Here is a 20,562-nt window from a genome sequence, read left to right as displayed (position 1 = left end):
TTCCCCAACAATTCCTTTTTCGAGGCATCATCGTTGCAGGTCACGTCAACCTGATCGGGAGGTTCCAGGGGAAACCCTAGATCTGGGTCTACCGGATTGGACGATGACGGCGCTTTCGGTGTCATTCTCCTCCCTGGGGCATCGTTTTGGAGCAAGTGCTGACTGGAGGGGACAAGAGGAGGAGTTGTGCTTCATCTTGCCCACTAAGGACGGCGGATCACGGCGGCGTGGCGCATTGGAGACTCGGCGCCCGATGTGCGGATATGGACTCACGCAGGAGGGTGACGCTATCTGGCATCATGGTGGCGTCGACGGCAACTAGACCAGACAAGGTAGATGCAGCAATACAGCTCTGAAGATGGTTTGGTGGCAGGTAGCTGCAGCGGCCTCATACCTGGCAGGCATCCTGGTTGAGGAGTGCGCCGGACCGGTAGGCGCCCCATATCCGGCAGGCGTCCTGGTTGGGACCTCAGGTCTTATATATTAGGTTTGGCTGCGAGGTCTATTTGGTATTAGGCCCACACTATCAGCATCTCTTCATCAACTGGATAGAAGTAGCGACATATGTTGCCTAGACGGTGGCCTTAGTCTTACTGTTGTATGACTTTATAAGGTCTTGTGTGAATAATTAATAAAATGATCATGCATCGTCTAGATACAAAGGCCGGGGGTCTTCCTCCCTTTTTAAAGAAAAAACTTATCTCCAATGCTCACTTTGGTCCATGAACTCGAAAGCGCAATTGACAGCTCTCTGAACTTGCCTAGAGTGCTCAGTTTAGTACAAAATGCACATGGACGCGCCAACATCTCAGTTGCATCTAGCTTGTTTTGTAAATGAGCGCGCCGAGCAAGTTTGGGGAGCCGTTTGTCGCGTTTTCGAGTCCATGGACCAAAGTTAACATTGGGGACGATTTGATATAGGAATGGTGCATTTTAATTCCTACTAGCAATGCCCGCGCGGCGGCACGCCGCGCCCCATCGATTTATTGTGTTTATATATGTTGTTTGTATATATTGTTTACAGCGAAACTCAATTAGAGCAAGAGACCTAGATAGGTGAGTGATGTTTTGGTTTGTTCAAAAGTCAGACCTCTTTATCATATATATGATTATTTCTCCTTTTTTCTCATAATAATTGCTGAAAGGTAATTGATATTATGAAATTAAATATGCGTCGAACAACAATAAGAGCTCCAGGATACAAAAGAACTAATATATGTGCACAAATTTGTATTCAATGTTGCAATAATGCCTAAGTAGTAAAAGAAGATGACACAATATACCTGAAAAGAAACATGCAAGTCCTTGTTTCGTTTTGTTATTGCATACAATTTCTTGTATGTATCTACTGTTGAACGTGTACTTCTTTCTTGCTAGATTGGTTCGTATTTCCTTTATATTGGTTGAAGGAAGCAAAAGCTTAAAATATTGCCTTGGCTATGTTGTTGGGCTAGATGCTCGCTAGAAGTGTTGGAGTGTTTTAGTAGAATAGGACCCCTTGACAATTCTTGTATTCAAAACAAATGTTACAATCTGTCTGGAGGAAAAATATTCCTACATCCCCTCTCCCCCGCAAGCTCGGCGGGCTTCTCACTCCATCATGATGCTAGGTGTAGTACACTTTCCCGTATGACCATGTCTCTGACAAATTGTAGAAATTTTGTAAAAAAAATGGTGAATTCGCATATGCTCTCTAAGTAGTGGTGGTTCCATGCTATGATTCTGCTTAAAAATGTGCACGCTTACACGGATTTTTAAACAAATTATCCAGATTATATACCTTGCTCCCATGCCTTCAAAAGTCATTTTTGTCCACAGGTTTGGATGAAGCATTATTGTTCATACAAAAAATGTTGAAACCCTAGTTGATCAAATAAATTCACTACCCTAACTATTAACACTGCTAGTTTGCCATGATATGAAATCATTCCACACTGTCACTTACCTTATACCAAGTTGCATCTACCTACTAATAAAACATGGTTAATACCAAGTGCATCTAGCTATTAATAAAACATGCAAGTAATGGCACTGTTAGTTACAGAAAATATAGAAAAGGCTGGAAAGCATTTAGGTTTGAGAGTTTCTTGGAAAACTTTTGAAGAGAAACTGTTGAGAGGCATGTCCACCAACATTGCAATGCCGCCAGAAATGGAGTAATTTACAGAATCATGGAGAGAGGCATATAATTACTGCTTCCTTCTAGCCCAATCTTAGAGGGAACATCCAACAACTAATCTTGATTGCTAAAGATGTTTAGATAAACTACATTGATATTAGAAATGTAGTTGTTAACCAAGAAAAAAATTGTAGCTTAATGTTGAAATTCATCTTCATGCACCACTTCCGTATACCAAAAACCATTAATATGAACCATCATCCTAGCTCACTGTCTCTCCCACACACACTAATTGACAAAGAGAAAACGAAATAGGATTTCAGAGGGATGTTGCCCCGATCTGTGGACTCGTCAGGACCGAATTGCCTGGCCAGACACACGCACCACCTATCATAATAGATCATTACCACAACACATCCCACCCAGCAAAACACGGGACAAAAAACAGAAGGGAAGTTTCCACGGAACCTACTCCTCTGAACTCTGAAGTCGTCGCCTTCGCTTGTCGTCTACTCCTAATTCCTCCTGCATTGCATAAACCCCGCACGTAACCAACCATCAATGTCCAATGACACTTTTCTTTGTACACTTTCTTCTAATTAATAGCAGCTAGTAACAGAGAGACATCAGATCAGGCTGGGACGGAAGAAGGAAGCCAGGCGGCGACCAGGGCTTGGAGGAGGCGATGGCGGTGGCAGGACGGTGACGGGGATGGGGATCTCTTGGACGGGCACTCGATTGGGCTGACCGGGGATTGGAAGCCGACAGTGACATCGTCGTGGATGCACCAGTAGAACGCCGGCTCACCGCATGCCTGTCGTAGTCGCAGCCCCCGCACCATGCTCACGCCACAACCCGCTCATGATGCTTCACCTCGGCGAGCTCGATGCGGTCGTCCCCTGACGGCACACACGAGATCATGAAGACCCACGACACGTCCTCACGCGTCATTCGCGTCCTCCAGGCCTCTGACATTTATGCGGCAGAAGGCGTACGCCAATGCAGAGGGCCTAATCGCCGCGTCCTACCACGACGCATGGCGACAGCTTTGGAAGATATCCACCGTCGAGATTGTCCTACGCTCCCCCCACGTCCAGTCCAGTCCTTTGCCCCGCCCCGCGAGGAGGAGTTCGGTCACCTCCTATACTCCGTCGCGGCGGCATCGGCCTCACCCTCGCCGGAGAACCTGACTGAGCACACATAGGCATACGTCGCGGACAACGTCGGCCGAATCTCCTCCCTCCGTCGCATGGAATGACCACCAAGAACAGACTCGGACACCAAAGACGGAGACCCTAGCCAATCAAAACAACAACGATCTAAGGAATGAGACCAACACCAATCTCTACCCCGTAGCAAGCACAAAACTCTTGAGAACCGAAAACACCACCACACACCCGGGGCTAGAACACCCACCAGAATGGCCACGTACGGCATCGCACCACCAGCACAGAAGGGATGGAATTCTCCAGCACACCCACAGACTGAGCAGAAACACCAGACGATGCAGGAGGACGACGACCAGCAGCAGCTCCACGCACTCGAGGAGGCCATCCCGGACGACAGGGACCACTACGACAAGAAGAGAGTCGAGCCATGGACTCAAACCGTAAACAAGAAAGAACAAACACACCAGAGCAAGTAGATGAAAAGCAACAAGGAAAAACACCTATTTATAGCAGAGAAAGGGTCGGGTAGAAGGACACAAAATCAAACACGACATGCCAAGAAACGGCAAGTCTAGATAAATACACATAAACAAAAACCAAGACACGCCCATATTAATAAGCGAACCACCCCACCGCCCATGCCGCTTCGACCGACAGCAGTTGGCTAAACCCATACGCAAGCAACAGACTCCCATGTAGTCACATAATTTGAACCATCTCCCCTTGTCCTTTTGCGCCTAGACAGACAGCCGAATCTCTCGATCAGCGGCTACAACAGTTCCCATTGGACGTCCAACCAGCCACACAGAAATTTGCAATCATATGGTTTGTCTTTTTGCGCATGAACCAACGACCGAATACCCAAAATCACCGCTTCCCCAGACACGCAGCATGTCTCCAACGGCTGGTACGCATGCAGCGCTGAAATGACCACGTACACGCATGCACACCTCGGACGACCATACACTCTCCGGGGCATATATACACAAAACGTTGCATGCCAAAGCGTCCCATACAAAGGGAAAAGAAAATTTGAAGCCGCATTGCCAGCTAGAGCGGCACATAGAAAAGAAGAAAAAGTGAAATGCCACAAGGTCAAACAGCCTACCCCTAGAGCGGCACATAGACAGATTAAAAGACCCAAAAACTACACGGTGGAACAACTTCCAAAACCAGGATGCAAACGCTAGAGCTACACGGCAATGAGGCAACCACGTTCAAAAAATTTCAAACAAAAAACTGAACACACCACTCATTTCTACACAGTCAGGTACCAAAAAAAGGGCACGTGCCATGTCCAAAACTCACCATGGGTTATTTTCATACAAGTGGCTAAACCTCAAGGCAAAAACCTTGTCTAGAATAGATGCTTGGGTATTTCTTGCCCATGATGTCGGAGGGCTGCTATAGGACGCTCGCTGGGGCAAACAGTCGCGATTCGCACCAAGCGCGGTCTGACTGGGCCAACCCATTTGGAACGTGACAAAGCGAGCCATCGCTTGTAGGCTGTAATGAGGTGTACTGTAGCAGAACGTCCTGTAGCGACCGGCGATGCAGCAACCATATAGTAGTGCAGCAAAACAGTACTGCAGCGGACATTTTTGTTAAAAGTTTTGAGACAATTTTTGAAAATGAGAACAATTTTCGAAATATTGAATACAATATGAAAAGACAATTCTTTTTTAAAATTACAAATCATTTTCAAAAAACCTGAATTATTTTAAAACTTTTATGAACACTTTTTCCAAAAACAATAACAATTTTTGAAATTTAAATGTTTTTTGAAAACATAAACAAAATTTGAAATCCTTATTCCTTTTGAAATTTTTGAAGATTTCTTTGGAAAGAACGAGCAACTTTTCCAAATGTGATTTCTAAAATTACAAACATTTATTTAAAGCACGAATATGATTTCAAATGGCGAGAATTTTCTGAAAACACATTTTTAAAAAATCGGTTTTTAACAAGAACATTTTATAAAAGGAAACATTTTTCAAAACCAGACATTCTTTAGAAAACGTGAATATTTTTATTTTTGATTTTTTCGAAAAATAAACGAAAAAGTAGAGAAAATAAAAAAAGAAAAAGACAATAATTGTAAATGCCAATAAAGAAAACTCAAAAAAAGAAACCCAATTCATGAACCTTTTTGATAGTTTCCAAAACTGGTCGGAAACCTTCCAAAAGGTTCCCAAAACCTGATCCTGTATTTCATTCTCTTCTACAAAAGGGCTGGCCCATATCTCGGCCGCCTGGTCGACACTTTGACGCAACACACATCATATAGGAAGAGAGCTCCTATTTGCCGGCCGTGGGCGGCAAATGGTTGAGCAATCGCAGAAGGCGGAAAGAATGGGCCCGCCCATTGGGAGGTAAACGAGCTCTACACAAGTAAAATAAGAATAATCGAACACACAAGACCTCTCTCTCGTGTACGAGTGCTACTCACTCTGTGCATTTTGAAACCGAACCGAAAAACCATACCGAAAATAAACCGAACCAAACCAATTTTACTATTTTTATGGTTTCTGGTTTTGGTATGGTATGAACTTTTCATACCGTTTTGAACTTCGGTTTTTATGGTATATACCGAAAAACTGAACGGTTAACCGAATAAACCGAAGTAAAAATAAATTTATATTTCTTGAGGCAAACAATCATACAAGTTATCATTTTTCTTGTACATGAGTCAAATTCACTACCAAGCATGTATAGTTTTCTTGTAACATAGTCATTTTTCTCTTTAAAAAATGCTAAGCACGCCCATAACAATCATGGGATGAATCCATTCATGCATATATACTTATATATCTAGTTATATAGTATTTGTGTAAAATAGTATGTGTTTTGAGTCATAAATTTGTAAATTTTATTACGTCATTTTCAAATTCGCGTCAACTTTGGTTATTATGGTAGATACTGAAACCATACCGGAATAATTTGGTATATACCTTAACCGAACCGTATTTTCATTTTATATCATATTTACCGAAGTATTAATACCGTACAAACCGAAAAAACGTATAAACCGAACCATGTAAACCGAATAAACCGAACGCACAGAGTGAAGTGCTACTAACCGATCAAACTGGTAACTTCTAGTGGTAGATTAGAGGCGCCGTAATTTAAGTATAGTATTCCTTTGTTTTTTCTTTGAGAAATATACACCAAGCATTTGTAATATCCATTGAACATTTTCTCAATATATGTTGAACATTTTTTTTTCAAAACGGAGGCAAAAGAATTGCCTCGTCGATTAATTAAGAAGAAGAGAATTGCCCGGTTAATGTACGGAAAACCAGGCTAAAACCGATACAATCCGATCATAATTAGGTTACTCATCAATCATGACCCCACAAGCACTCGTGCAACCCGCCAAACCTTCCTAACACGCAATAACTCCTCACGCGTGTACACCACAATTTTGAACCCGACAAAAACATCCCAACAAAAGATAGTGGACCACGCCGAAACCACATATGACGACCCAAACCATGAGGATGAGCCGAGGTACCGGGAATCATCCATTAAGCAGCTGCGGGTGTGGCGCCACTCTTTTTGCCTTTGCACCTTGGTGGCTTCTCCTTCACTATACCAGACCGAGGGCAATCACTCGCCTTCTTGTATTTTCCCTTGTATGTCGTTCCGGTCAGGAGGCAAGCAATCGCCCTTCCAGTTCCAGGGCTAACAGTCTCCACGCTAGCGAGCAAGTCACAAAGCTCTTTTGCAAAGAGAGCATTGGAATTATCCGTCGGCGGGGGTGGAATGGGTGCAGAAGCCACATGTGAGTGCGCAGCCGAGTTCACCTCACTCGACTCACATGTCAAGGTTGAATCATGTCCCTCACACGTGGTTGCTTGCGTGTCCATCATCATATGCTCCACTGATAAAGGCGAATCAGAGCTCGCGCATAACACTTGAAGCTCGGGCATCACCTACAGCACCGGAGGCACAACCACGGGAATGGTCCCGCCCTCAACGGTAGACATCACAGTGGGCAAGGCAGACGGCGATGATGAGTTGTCCATAGCTCTAGGGGAGAAACAACCATAGAGCTCCCCAACTCTGTTCTCCACTGAGCCACCAACATCAACCTCACTAGGAGAATGTGGTGCAGGAGCGGATTGCAACACAACCGGCACAAGAGAGAGCTTTCCCAGAGCAGCCTCCGCTCGCTCAAAAAAGCTCCCAACGCACACCAGGAGTTCAGCCTGGGCAGCTAGAGTGGACTGGATCAGCACATCAGATGGGGTTGCCGACTCAGCGTGAGCGGAAACGACCGATGCCCAGGACCTGCGGTGAAGCACCTTGGAGGGGAGCTGGGATACCAACGGACCATCACAAGGAGTTGGAGCTCGGTAATGCTCGGTGTCGAGGCGAGATCGTGGCGGCATGGGAAGGCATGCAAGTGAGCTGAATGGACGCCAAGCATTGTGACACCCACGCGCCCAGTGGCCGTTCTCCAAACAGCGGCAGCACCTCAAGGGATCTGTGCAATCAGCGGCTCGATGACCAGGAGCAAGACATCTGCAACACGCCATTCAAGAATGCAATGTTGCACGCCGAACTTTCTTGTGTGATACGATGAACCTTTTTTTAATATACGATGAACATTTTTCTAATTTTGAATATATGCGTTGAACAACTTTTGAATACGTGTTGAACCTGTAGTAAAATTATGTTGAACAATTTCATAATATACGATGAACATTTTTGTAAAACACGATGATCATTTTTATAATGCAAGGTGAACTATTTCATAATATATGATGGACATTTTTCTTAATACGATGAAATTTTTGTAATATGCGGTGAACTTTTTATATAAATCTATACTACTATTAAACAAGCAAACATTTTCTTTCTTAGGAACACCCCACAAAACGTACACAGCAGAGATAACACCCTCAGATCAACCCACTTGATTAGATCTGACCGTCTAGATTATACTAATCCCGAGTTAAATGTGCGCATAGCAATTACCTGGAGCGGACGACGCTCTGCCGCGAGAGGAAAAACTGCCCCATCACGCGTCCGCGACTTCTCAGCACAAGACGCCCACCGGCTCCACTGGATATTCCTGATTTGTACGTCGCGTGGACATTTAATCTCTTGAAAACCGGAGCCTTCTCCTCGTGCAATTAATTTGTTGCATGAAATACGGAGCGTCTGCATGCAGCTAGCTCTTGTCATCCGTTGCATTGGCTAATATAGTTCTTGGGCTGAGGATCCGGTGGCATGGGACGTGCGCGGTGCATGCAGGCTAACGATTTTGCATTAAACATGGCATTAAACGAGATCTTTTTGCTACGGCTTGGAGGGAGCCGATTGGCTGGTTTCAGGGACGTAATTTTAGCGCTGGACAGTTAGGCTGGTCACAGTGGGGAGGAACTCAGTAACATCACACATCCCAATACAACTTTGCTTATGTGGCACGTATTTAATGAAGAGAGAGATGTTTGTGGTAACTAGCTAAGTTACCGGAACATCACACACTTCAAGAAACAATGAGTCTATAACCTAACAAATACATCGTTGCATGACACTACATAGATGTTCCTACCCACTATGATGGTAGTAACATAGTCTAGGAAAGTGTGTAAGTTACTAGCTTATGTTCTCGCCCATTGTGACCAGCCTTAATGGCCACCTAGGTCGGGAACTAGGGATGCACTTGCCCTCCAGTCGCCGTCCTCGCTCCTCGCCTCGCCCGTACCTCACCGAAATTTCTGTTTTACAGCCGTTGACTTGCACGGCCGGAGGAAGTAATCATCTTCCCCAGGCATCTCCTTTGCTCAATGCTCCAGGGGCTCGGCTCGCGCCCTGACCACGGGATCGTCGACTCCTCTTGCGTCCTCATGGCAACCGTCGCCGACCCTACGCCCTGCTCGCTCCTCGCCTCGCCCGACACATAGTGATCGCACGTGCAGCCAGGCCGACCAGATGTTGATCTCGCTGCCGGCCCGCATCATCTCGACGGATCAGGTCATGGCCTGGCGAGGACTACCGGAGCTGCCGTAGGGACGTGGACGTACGCAGGGCAACGCACGGTGAACGAGTTTGGTGCCGTGAAGCCGTCTGCCACCCGCTTACTGCAGGTCAGTGCTTCTCCTACCCAAGTCTTCCCACTTAATTTCAAAACGTTGCACAATTTTTCTTACCTATCATCTCTTCCCGAGTACAATAAACACACCCATTTTCCTTCTCCTTTTTGTTCCTGCGGCATATGTTGTTTATATTCTGCGACGATCTAATATAAGGTACGCCTATGCATCACTCTAGGTAATTTAGCACTTCAGTTTTTATTGGTTCTGGTACTTAACTTTTTATAAGATTAAATTGGAGCGACACATGCACATTGTTGGAATTCCATTTCTATGGCATGAACCTGTCAATTTGTCCACAATTTGTTATGCTCATATTGCACAATAGTTCTTCATGGGTATAAAATACATGTAGCTTTCTGGGTATGAACTATTTGTAGTTCGCATCGCCTTTTCTTAATTGTGTTTCACAAAGATTTATTTATCCATGTTGTAAACATATTGTTGGCATAAATTGATGCTCAGCCTTATGGATGAATTCGTCCAATAGAAAGCACTGGCCCTAAGACGAAAATAATCTTACGCTTGCACGTGCATGAATATATTATTGTCTTTATGTGGCAACGGATTTCAAGCTATTTTTTTGATATATTATTGTCTTTATGTTGGCATTTTAAGTATTCGTTTTTAGACGTGCATTGCACGTGCAAACTTACTAGTCACAACAAAGAGAAGAAAACTGAAAAAGAAAAAGAAACAGAATAAAAAAGAAACATAAAAAATGATAGATAAAGGAACCAAAACAGAAAAAAAAGGAACAAAACAACTGAAAACCTGACAAAATATGAAAAACTAGAGGCAAAAAACTAGAAAACAGAAAACGAAAAAAGAAACCCGCAGCGAAGGAAAGCAGCACACGAAATTCGTGCATGAGCCGGCTCAAGTGGACTCGCTTCAGTGAAGCCGTGGCTCCCTGACGCACACGCGCATCAAATACATCGGTCATATAGCAAACTAGATGATATCCCACACATTGTTGCAAGAATGTTTTGAAATATATTCAGTGAGAATTGGTTGTATGAAACATGAATATGTATAGTCATAATACGAGAACAAAAACTAAAAAAATGATTTGTGGTGTTTGGTTATTAATTGTATAATATAAATATATATTCAGTGAAAATTGCTTGTATGAAATATGAATATGCATAGTAATAATATGAGAACTAAAATAAAAAATGATTTGTGGTGTTTGGTTATTAATTGTATAATATAAATATCATAATAGTATGGGACATTTACATCTATGCCCCTACTCATTCTCACTACTCATATTTGCTCTTAATTTCGAACGTGCTCAAATTTGCCCCTCTATCACCAATTTCATTTATAGAAATACCCCTCCATGCCATTTCCGTCCAGTCAAGGCTGTCTGACTGCTAACCGGCTGCCAGTTTGATATATTTGCCCCTCTGTCCTTACATGTGGGCCCAAACTTACCTGTTCGCTGCACTTTCTCTCTCATTCTCTCGCTTGACACGCACGCTCTTTCTCCCCCCAAATCGCAGCGGAACCCTAACCCTAGCGCCTTCGATCTCCGGCAAGCAAAGCTCCAGATCAATGGCGGCTGCGGTGGAGATTCCATTGTTCTGACTCTATGTGTTGTTGTGCCGCGGATAGTGAAGGAAATATGCACTAGAGGCAATAATAAAGTTGTTATTTATATTTCCTTATATCATGATAAATGTTTATTATTCATGCTAGAATTGTATTAACCAAAAACTTAGTACATGTGTGAATGCATAGACAAAACAAAGTGTCCCTAGTATGCCTCTGCTTGACTAGCTCGTTAATCGAAGATGGTTATATTTCCTAACCATACACATGTGTTCTCATTTGATGAACGAGATCTCATCATTAGGAGAATGATGTGATGGACAAGACCCATCCGTTAGCTTAGCATAATGATCGTTAAGTTTTATTGCTATGGTTTTCTTCATGACTTATACACGTTCCTCTGACTATGATATTATGCAACTCCCGAATACCGAAGGAACACCTTGTGTGCTATCAAACGTCACAACATAACTGGGTGACTATAAAGATGCTCTACAGGTGTCTCTGAAGGTGTTTGTTGGGTTAGCATAGATCAAGAATAGGATTTGTCACTCCGTGTATCGGAGAGGTATCTCTGGGCCCTCTCGGTAATGCTCATCACTCTAAGCCTTGCAAGCAATGTGACTAATGAGTTAGTTGCGGGATGAAGTATTACAAAACGAGTAAAGAGACTTGCCGGTAACGAGATTGAACTAGGTATGTGTTGGGGAACGCGGTAATTTCAAAAATTTCTTACGATCACGCAAGATCTATCTAGGTGATGCATAGCAACGAGAGGGGAGAGTGTGTCCACGTACCCTTGTAGACCGAAGGCGAAAGCGTTATGACAACGCGGTTGATGTAGTCGTACGTCTTCACGATCCGACCGATCCTAGCACCGAAGGTACGGCACCTCCGCGATCTGCACACGTTCAGCTCGGTGATGTCCCATGAACTCTAGATTCAGCTGAGTTCGAGGAAGAGTTTTGTCAGCACGATGGCGTGGTGACGGTGATGATGAAGTTACCGGCGCAGGGCTTTGCCTAAGCACTACGACGATATGACCGAGGTGGAAATCTGTGGAGGGGGCACCGCACACGGCTAAACAATCAACTTGTGTGTCTTTGGGGTGCCCCCCTCCTCCGTATATAAAGGAGGGAGGGAGGAGGAGGCCGGCCGGGGGAGGAGGCGCGCCAAGGGGGGCAATCCTACTCCAAGTAGGTTTGGCCACCCCCCCTTCCTATTCCAACAAAGAGAAGGGGGAAGGAAGAGGTGGAGAGAAGGAAGGAGAGGGGGGCCGCCGCCCCTTCCCCTTGTCCAATTCGGACTAGGGCAAGGGGGGCCGTGCGCCACCTCCTGTCTGCCCTCTCTCTTCTCCACTAAGGCCCATGAGGCCCAATAGCTTCCTGGGGGGGGGGGGGTTCCGGTAACCCTCGGTACTCCGGTTTTATCCGAAACTTATCCGGAACACTTCCGGTGTCTGAATATAGTCGTCCGATATATCAATCTTTATGTCTCAACCATTTTTAGACTCCTCATCATGTCCGTGATTGCATCCGGGACTCCGAACAATCTTCGGTACATCATATCACATAAACTCATAATACCAATCGTCATCGAACGTTAAGCGTGCGGACCCTACGGGTTCGAGAACTATGTAGACATGACCGAGACACGTCTCCGGTCGATAACCAATAGCGGAACCTGGATGCTCATATTGGTTCCTACATATTCTACGAAGATCTTTATCGGTCAAACCGCATAACATACGTTGTTCCTTTTGTCATGAGTATGTTACTTGCCCAAGATTCGATCGTCGGTATCATCATATCTAGCTCAATCTCGTTACCGGCAAGTCTCTTTACTCGTTCCGTAATACTTCATCCCGCAACTAACTCATTAGTCACAATGCTTGCAAGGCTTATAGTGATGAGTATTACCGAGAGGGCCCAGAAATACCTCTCCGAAACACGGAGTGACAAATCCTAATCTTGATCTACGCCAACCAAACAAACACCTTCGGAGACACCTGTAGAGCACCTTTAAAATTACCCTTTTACGTTGTGACGTTTGGTAGCACACAAAGTGTTCCTCCGGTATTCGGGAGTTGCATAATCTAATAGTCTGAGGAACTTGTATAAGTCATGAAGAAAGCAATAGCAATGAAACTAACATGATCATAATGCTAAGCTAATGGATGGGTCATGTCCATCACATCATTGAGAGAATTCCTTATTTGGCCCTTTCTTAAAATTTGCTTCCCTTTTTGGCCCTCAAAAAAATATTTTTCCTTTTTTAACACTTAAATTTTGTTTTGTTCCCTCCATGACACTTTTGTCAGTTTTGACCACCAACACCGTGAAGTGCAACATGAAAGGTCGTTTTTACCCCTGTTTTAGCTCATTGGTAAAAAGAATCTTCAACGCATCTTCTCTCTCGACTACGGTGTGGTAGTTGTACGAGGCAAACGGCGGCGGCGCGAGGCTGAGAGAGTGATGGTGTGATATATTGGAGTGCAAGACCGATGTTGTTGCTGCGGATTGACGGCAGACATCGGCCTGTGCAGCGTGGCGTCGGGCGGCCATGGAGGAAAGGTGGAGGAGGGTCATGGCGGGGCAGCGGCCTTGGGCCATATGGTATCGGCGTCGGGCGGCCATGCAGGGGCGATGGAGGAGGGCCACGGACCTGCAGCAGCCATAGACGATCATGGTAGCGCAGCGGAGAAGGGTCGTGCGTTCTCGGCCTCGACGGCCATGGTGGCGCAGTGGCGGAGAAGGGTCTTCATGCTCGTCGTCGTGCATGTTTTTAGCGCTAGGGTATGCAATGCGTGTGCTACCGTGTGCGTGTGTGATGTGTGCTAGTCTGTGTGCTGCCGCGTGTCGTGCGTGCGTGATGTGTCCTTGTGTGTGTTGCAGCTCGCGCTGGGTGTGTGTGCTGCCGCTCGCGCAGCGTGCGCATGCTAGCTACTGTTGTATTTTAGTGTGTGTGGGTGTGTGACGCGACAAGACGAGCTGCTAACCTGTGTATTCTGGGAGCCGAGTTCTTGACGTAGAGACATCAGGGAGCAGCGCCGAACACGGACTCTGTCTTTGGCGGCCGCAGGCCACGCCGAGGGATCCCAAGATGTGATATATGAACTCGAGCATGATTTAATTCATATCCGTTACGCGGTGGTAAAATTGTAGATTTTTTTTCATTTGCTCATGTAGTCAAAGACAGAACATATCACATTACCACTGCTTTTGACTTGTAAATAATTTTGATCACATAATACACCAGCGGTTAAACGGTATTTTCACGTTAGACTTAACATTGTGAAGTGCCAAAACTGAAGGAAGTGTCATGAAGGGAACAAAATGAAAATTGAGTGTCAAAAAGGGGAAAATATATTTTTGAGGGCCAAAAAGGGAAGCAAATTTTAAGAAAGGGCCAAATAAGGAATTCTCTTCACATCATTTTCCTAATGATATGACCCCGTTCATCAAATGACAACACATGTCTATGGTTAGAAAACATAACCATATTTAATTAACGAGCTAGTCAAGTAGAGGCATACTAGGACTATATGTTTTGTCTATGTATTCACACATGTACTAAGTTTTCGGTTAATTCAATTCTAGCATGAATTGGACTAGGGAGAGGGGGCGCGGCCCCCTCTTTCCTTCCCCTCTCCCTCTCCTTCCCTCCTTCCCCCTCTTGGATTAGGAAAAGGGGGGGGGGGGATCCTACTAGGTTTGGAGTCCTAGTAAGACTCCCCCCTTGGCGCGCCTTCTTCCTTGGCCGGCCTCCTCCTCCTCCCTCTTTTATATACGGGGGCAGGGGGACACCCCAAAGCATAGCAGTTATTCTCTTAGCCGTGTGCGGTGCCCCCCTCCATAGTTTAACACCTCGGTCATATCGTCGTAGTGCTTAGGCGAAGCCCTGTGCCGGTAACATCATCAACACCGTCGCCACGCCGTCGTGCTGATGGAACTCTCCCTCGTCCTCAACTAGATCAAGAGCTCGAGGGACGTCATCGCGCTGGACGTGTGCTGAACACGGAGGTGCCGTACGTTCAGTAATTGGATCGGTTGGATCGTGAAGACGTTTGACTACATCAACCGTGTTACTAAATGCTTCCGCTTTCGGTCTACAAGGGTACATGGACACACTCTTCCGTCTCGTTGTGATGCATCTCCTAGATAGATCTTGCGTGATCGTAAGATTTTTTTTTAATTACTACGTTCCCCAACAAATAGGACACAACCACTACGAATGTAGGGCGGCCGTGGTTGTGGCGGCGGCGACCAACAAGGGAACACAACGCCAGTGATGGATGCTTCGATTGGGTAAGTGCCTTACTTTCATATCTAAAGCATGTTCTTCGTTCTGTTTAGTTCTTGTAGTTGGATTTGTTGGTTATTGCATTCGTGGTGCTCATTTGGTTCTTTTTTTTCTTCTGTTTTCCATGGTTATCTCTAGGGTGGAACATATTTGTCTGGATTGTAGAATGCAAATGACAATGCTAGTTCCCGCTAGTACATTTTTTAAATTCATGAACACTTTTTAAATTCGTCAACATTTTTTTAGTTCGTGAACATTTTTCCATTTTTTGAGTTCGTCATCTTTTTTCAAATTCATGAACAACTTTTCAAATTCAAAATATTTTTGGAGTTCATGAACTTTTTTCAAATGCATGAATCCTTTTCAAATTTGTGAACATTTTTGAGTTTACGAACATTTTTGTAAACTCCTGAAAAAACATTCAATATTTTATTTTTTATTTCCTAGCATCTTTTCAAGTTTCCAAAAAAAAATCTGTTCGTGAACATTTTTTCCAAACTCCTGAAGATTTTTCGTATTTGAGAATGTATTTTATTTCTGAATATTTTTTAAGATTTGTGAACATTTTCCAAACTCCTGAAAAGAATTAAAAATTTGAGAATATTTTTCTTTAATTTGCATAAATAAATAAATAAATCAGTTCACGATCATTTTTTCCAAACTCCAGAAGATTTTTGGTATTTGAGAATATATTTTATTACCGAGTTTCTTTTTCAAATTTGCAATAAAAAAATCAGTTCACGATCATTTTTCCAAACTCCTGAAGATTTTTCGTATTTGAAAATATATTTTATTTCCGAGCTTTTTTCAAATTTGCAAAAAGAAAAATCTGTTCATGCGCAGACCGTCCTGTAGCGACCCGGCGATGCAGCAACCATATAGTAGTGCAGCAAAAAAGTACTGCAGCGGACATTTTTATCAAAAGTTTTGAGACAATTTTGGAAAATGAGAACAATTTTGGAAATTTTGAATACAGTATGAAAAGACAATTCCCTTTTAAAATTACGAATCATTTTCCAAAAATACTGAATTATTTATAAAATTTTATGAACACTTTTTTCAAAAACAATAACAAAATTTGAAATTTCAATGTTTTTTGAAAACATGAACAAAATTTGAAATCCTTATTATTTTTGATTTTTTTGAAGATTTCTTGGGAAAACACGAGCAACTTTTCCAAATGTGATTTCTAAAATTACAAACATTTATTTAAAGCACGAATATAATTTGGAATAGCGAGAATTTTCTGAAAACACAATTTTTTAAAAAATTTCAGTTTTTAACAAGAACATTTTATAAAAGGAAACATTTTTTAAAACCAGTCATTCTTTAGAAAATGTGAATATATTTAGTTTTTGATTTTATCAAAAATAAAAGAAAAAGTAGAGAAAATAAAAAAGAAAAAGACAAAAATTGTAAATGCCAATAAAGAAAACTCAAAAAACGAAACCCAGTTCGAGAACCTTTTTGATAGTTTCCAAAACTGGTCGGAAACTTTCCAAAAGGTTCCCAAAACCTGATCCTGTATTTCATTCTCTTCTACAAAAGGTCTGGCCCATATCTCGGCTGCCTGGTCGACACTTTGACGCAACACACATCATATAGGAAGAGAGCTCCTATTTGCCGGCCGTGGGCGGCAAATGGTTGAGCAATCGCAGAAGGCGGAACGAATGGGCCGGCCCATTAGGAGGTAAACGAGCTCCAGACAAGTAAAATAATAATAATCGAACACGAGACCTCTCTCTCGTGTACGAGTGCTACTAACCGATCAATCTGGTAACTTCTAGTGGTAGATTAGAGGCGAGGTAATTTAAGTATAGTATTCTTTTGAATTTTTTTTGAGAAATATACACCAAACATTTGTAATATCCATTGAACATTTTCTCAATAGATGTTGAAGATTTTCAATAATGCACGGTTGCACACCGAACTTTCTTGTGTGATACGATGAACCATTTTATAATATACGATGAACATTTTTCTAATTTGATATGCGTTGAACAACTTTTGAATACGCATTGAACATGTTGTAAAAATATGTTGAACAATTTCATAATATACGATGAACATTTTTGTAAAACACGATGATCATTTTTATAATGCAAGGTGAGCTATTTCACAATATATGATAGAATTTTTTTCTTAATACGATGAATTTTTTTGTAATACGCGGTGAAGTTTTTATATAAATCACAACAAAGAGAATAAAAGAAAAAAGGAACATAAAAGAAAATTGATAGAAAAAGGAACCAAAACAGAAAAAAAAAGAGGAACAAGACAACTGGAAACCTCAAAAAATATGAAAAACTAGCAGCAAAAAACTACGAAAAAAAAGAAACCCACAGCGAAGGAAAACAGCACACGAAATTCGTGCATTAGCCGGCTCAAGTGGACTCGCTTCAGCGAAGCCGTGGCTCCTTGACGCACACGCGCGTCAAATATGATCGACCATATAGCAAACTAGATGATACCCCGCACATTGTTGTGAGAATGTTTTGAAATATATTCAGTGTGAATTGGTTGTATGAAACATGAATATGTATAGTCATAATACGAGAACAAAAACTTAAAAAAATGATTTGTGGTGTTTGGTTATTAATTGTACAATATAAATATATAATCAGTGAGAATTGCTTGTATGAAATATGAATATGCATAGTAATAATATGAGAACTGAAATAAAAAATGATTTGTGGTGTTTGGTTATTAAATGTATAATATACATATGATAATAGTATGAGACATTTACATCTATGCCCCTAACTCATTCTCACTACTCAGATTTGCCCTTTAATTTCGAAGGGTGCTTAAATTTGCTCCTCGATCACCAGTTTCACTTATAGAAATACTCCTCCATGTCGTTTCCGTTCAGTCAAGGCTGTTTGACTGCTAACTGGCTGCCAGTTTGACATATTTGCCCCTCCGTCCTTACATGTGGGCCCAAACTTACCTGTTCACTGCACTCTCTCTCTCTCTCTCTCATTCTCTCGCTTGACCCGCACGCTCTCTCTTCCCCCAAATCGCAGCGGAACCCTAACCCTAGAGCCTTCGATCTCCGACAAGCAAAGCTCCAGATCAATGGCCGCCGTGGTGGAGATTCCATTGTTCTGACTCTGTGTGATGCTGTGCCGCGGATAGGACACAACTGCTGCGGATGGAGGGCGACGATGGTTGTGGCGGCGGTGACCAACAAGGGAACACAACGCCAACGATGGACGCTCTGATTGGGTAAGTGCCTTCCTTTCAGATCTGAAGCATGTTCTTCGTTCTGTTTAGTTCTTGTAGTTGGATTTGTTGGTTACTGCGTTCGTAGTGCTCATTTGGTTCGTTTTATTTTTCCTGTTTTCCATGGTTATCTGTAGGGTAGAACATATTTGTCTGGATTGTAGAATGCAAATGACATTGCTAGTTCCCGCCAGTACATTTTTTAATTCATGAACACTTTTTAAATTCACCAACATTTTTTAGTTTGTGAACTTTTTATCATTTTTTGAGTTGTGATCTTTTTTCAAATTCATGAACAATTTTTCAAATTCAAAATCCAATATTTTTGAGTTTACAAACATTTTTGCAAACTCCTGAAAAAAATTCAATATTTGATTTTTTATTTCCTAGCATCTTTTCAAGCTTCCAAAATAAATCTGTTCATGAACATTTTTTCCAAACTCCTGAAGATTTTTCGTATTTGAGAATGTATTTTATTTCTGAATTTTTGTTAAGATTTGCGAACATTTCCCAAACTCCTGAAAAGAATTCAAAATTTGAGAATATTTTATTTCTGAGTTTGTTTTTCAAATTTGCAAAAATATATAAATAAATCAGTGCACGATCATTTTTTCCAAACTCCAGAAGATTTTTTGGTATTTGAGAATATATTTTATTTCCGAGCTTTTTTCAAATTTGCAATAAAAAATCAGTTCACGATCATTTTTCCAAACTCCTGAAGATTTTTCGTATTTGAGAATATATTTTATTTCCGTGCTTTTTTTCAAATTTGCCAAAAAAATCTGTTTACGATCATTTGTTCAAACTCCCGAAGATTTTTTGTACTTGAGAATATATTTTGTTTCCGAACATTTTTCCAAACTCCTAAAAAATTTCAAAATTTCAGAATATTTTTTATTTCCGAGTATTTTCTCAAATAAAAAAAACAGTTCGCGAACATTTTGCCAAACTCCTGAATATTTTTCGTATTTGAGAATATATTTTATTTCTGAACATTTTTCATATTGGCGACCATTTTTCAGGTCACAGACATTGTTCTAAGCTCCTGAAGATTTTCCGTATTTGATAATTTTTTTAATTTCCAAGCAGTTTTTTAATTTACGAACGTTTTTAAAAATCATGCCCATTTGTTCAAATCGGTTAGAAATGTGACTATTTTTTAGGCTAGCCGGCCCACCTAAGGAGTGACGTGAGAGATGTAGTTTCAGGATCGTCACTTTTCGGGTGCACCAAACGACTCAAGGGTTTGATTTGGACCGGAAATGATGAAGTCAGTGTGCCAACGACCAGGATTGGGAGTTGAGGGTTTGATTTAGCTAACAGAATGGATTTTTTCCTAAATAAAATCTTGGAAAGTTACTCTTTGCCATGCTAAGGCTGGTCACAGTGAGGAGGACTTAGGAGTAACATCACACACTCCAATACAATTTGCTTATGTGACACGTATTCAATGAAGAGAGAGGTGCTTGTGGTAACTAGCTAAGTTACCAGAACATCACACACTCCAATAAACAATGAGTCTATAACCTAATAAATACATTGTTGTATGACACTACATAGATGTTCCTACCCACTATGAGGCTGGTCATAGTGGAGAGTAACTTAGACTAGTAACATGCATATGTTACTAGTCTATGTTACTACCTTCATAGTGGGTAGTATCATATATGTGGTAACATAGATGTCTTTATTTATTATTCTGTAGACTCATTTTGCATTGGAAAGCGCTATGTGAGGTTACTCTATTTGCCTCTTTCCTCATTAACTACTTGCCACCTTATCATTTTTGCTTATGTGGCATCTAAGTTACTACCTATGTTACTCCCAGTATGAGCAGCCTGAGGTAGTAACATAATCTAGAAAAGTGTGTAAGTTACTAGCTTATGTTCTTACCCATTGTGACCAGCCTAATAAAACTCGCCACATTATAACTCCCTAAAAAAAAACTTGCCACATTGACCGCCTCACCACTGCATCCAGACGTCGCAGCTGAATTGGCCACGTGCCATCCGCCCACGTCGGCACAAATAGAGCGACGGCCGGCATCCCTTTTCCGCTCCGCGCCCATATGCCTCTGCCCCGACCC

At 42.3% G+C, this 20,562-nt stretch overlaps 1 long non-coding RNA gene across 1 annotated transcript; it reads right to left on the bottom strand.

The window, feature by feature from the left end:
- Positions 1-2,411: 2,411 nt before the first annotated feature.
- On the bottom strand, positions 2,412-3,744 carry LOC123160432 (uncharacterized). Its single transcript, XR_006480202.1, has 2 exons — positions 3,536-3,744; positions 2,412-3,414 (listed from the first exon to the last, which is right to left on the bottom strand). It is a non-coding gene; the product is annotated as an uncharacterized lncRNA (long non-coding RNA).
- Between the last annotated feature and the right edge of the window lie 16,818 nt (positions 3,745-20,562).

The sequence above is a fragment of the Triticum aestivum genome, chromosome 7B (assembly GCF_018294505.1).
Source record: "Triticum aestivum cultivar Chinese Spring chromosome 7B, IWGSC CS RefSeq v2.1, whole genome shotgun sequence".
Taxonomy (NCBI): Eukaryota; Viridiplantae; Streptophyta; class Magnoliopsida; order Poales; family Poaceae; genus Triticum; species Triticum aestivum.
This window is presented reverse-complemented; position numbering and strand designations above follow the sequence as displayed.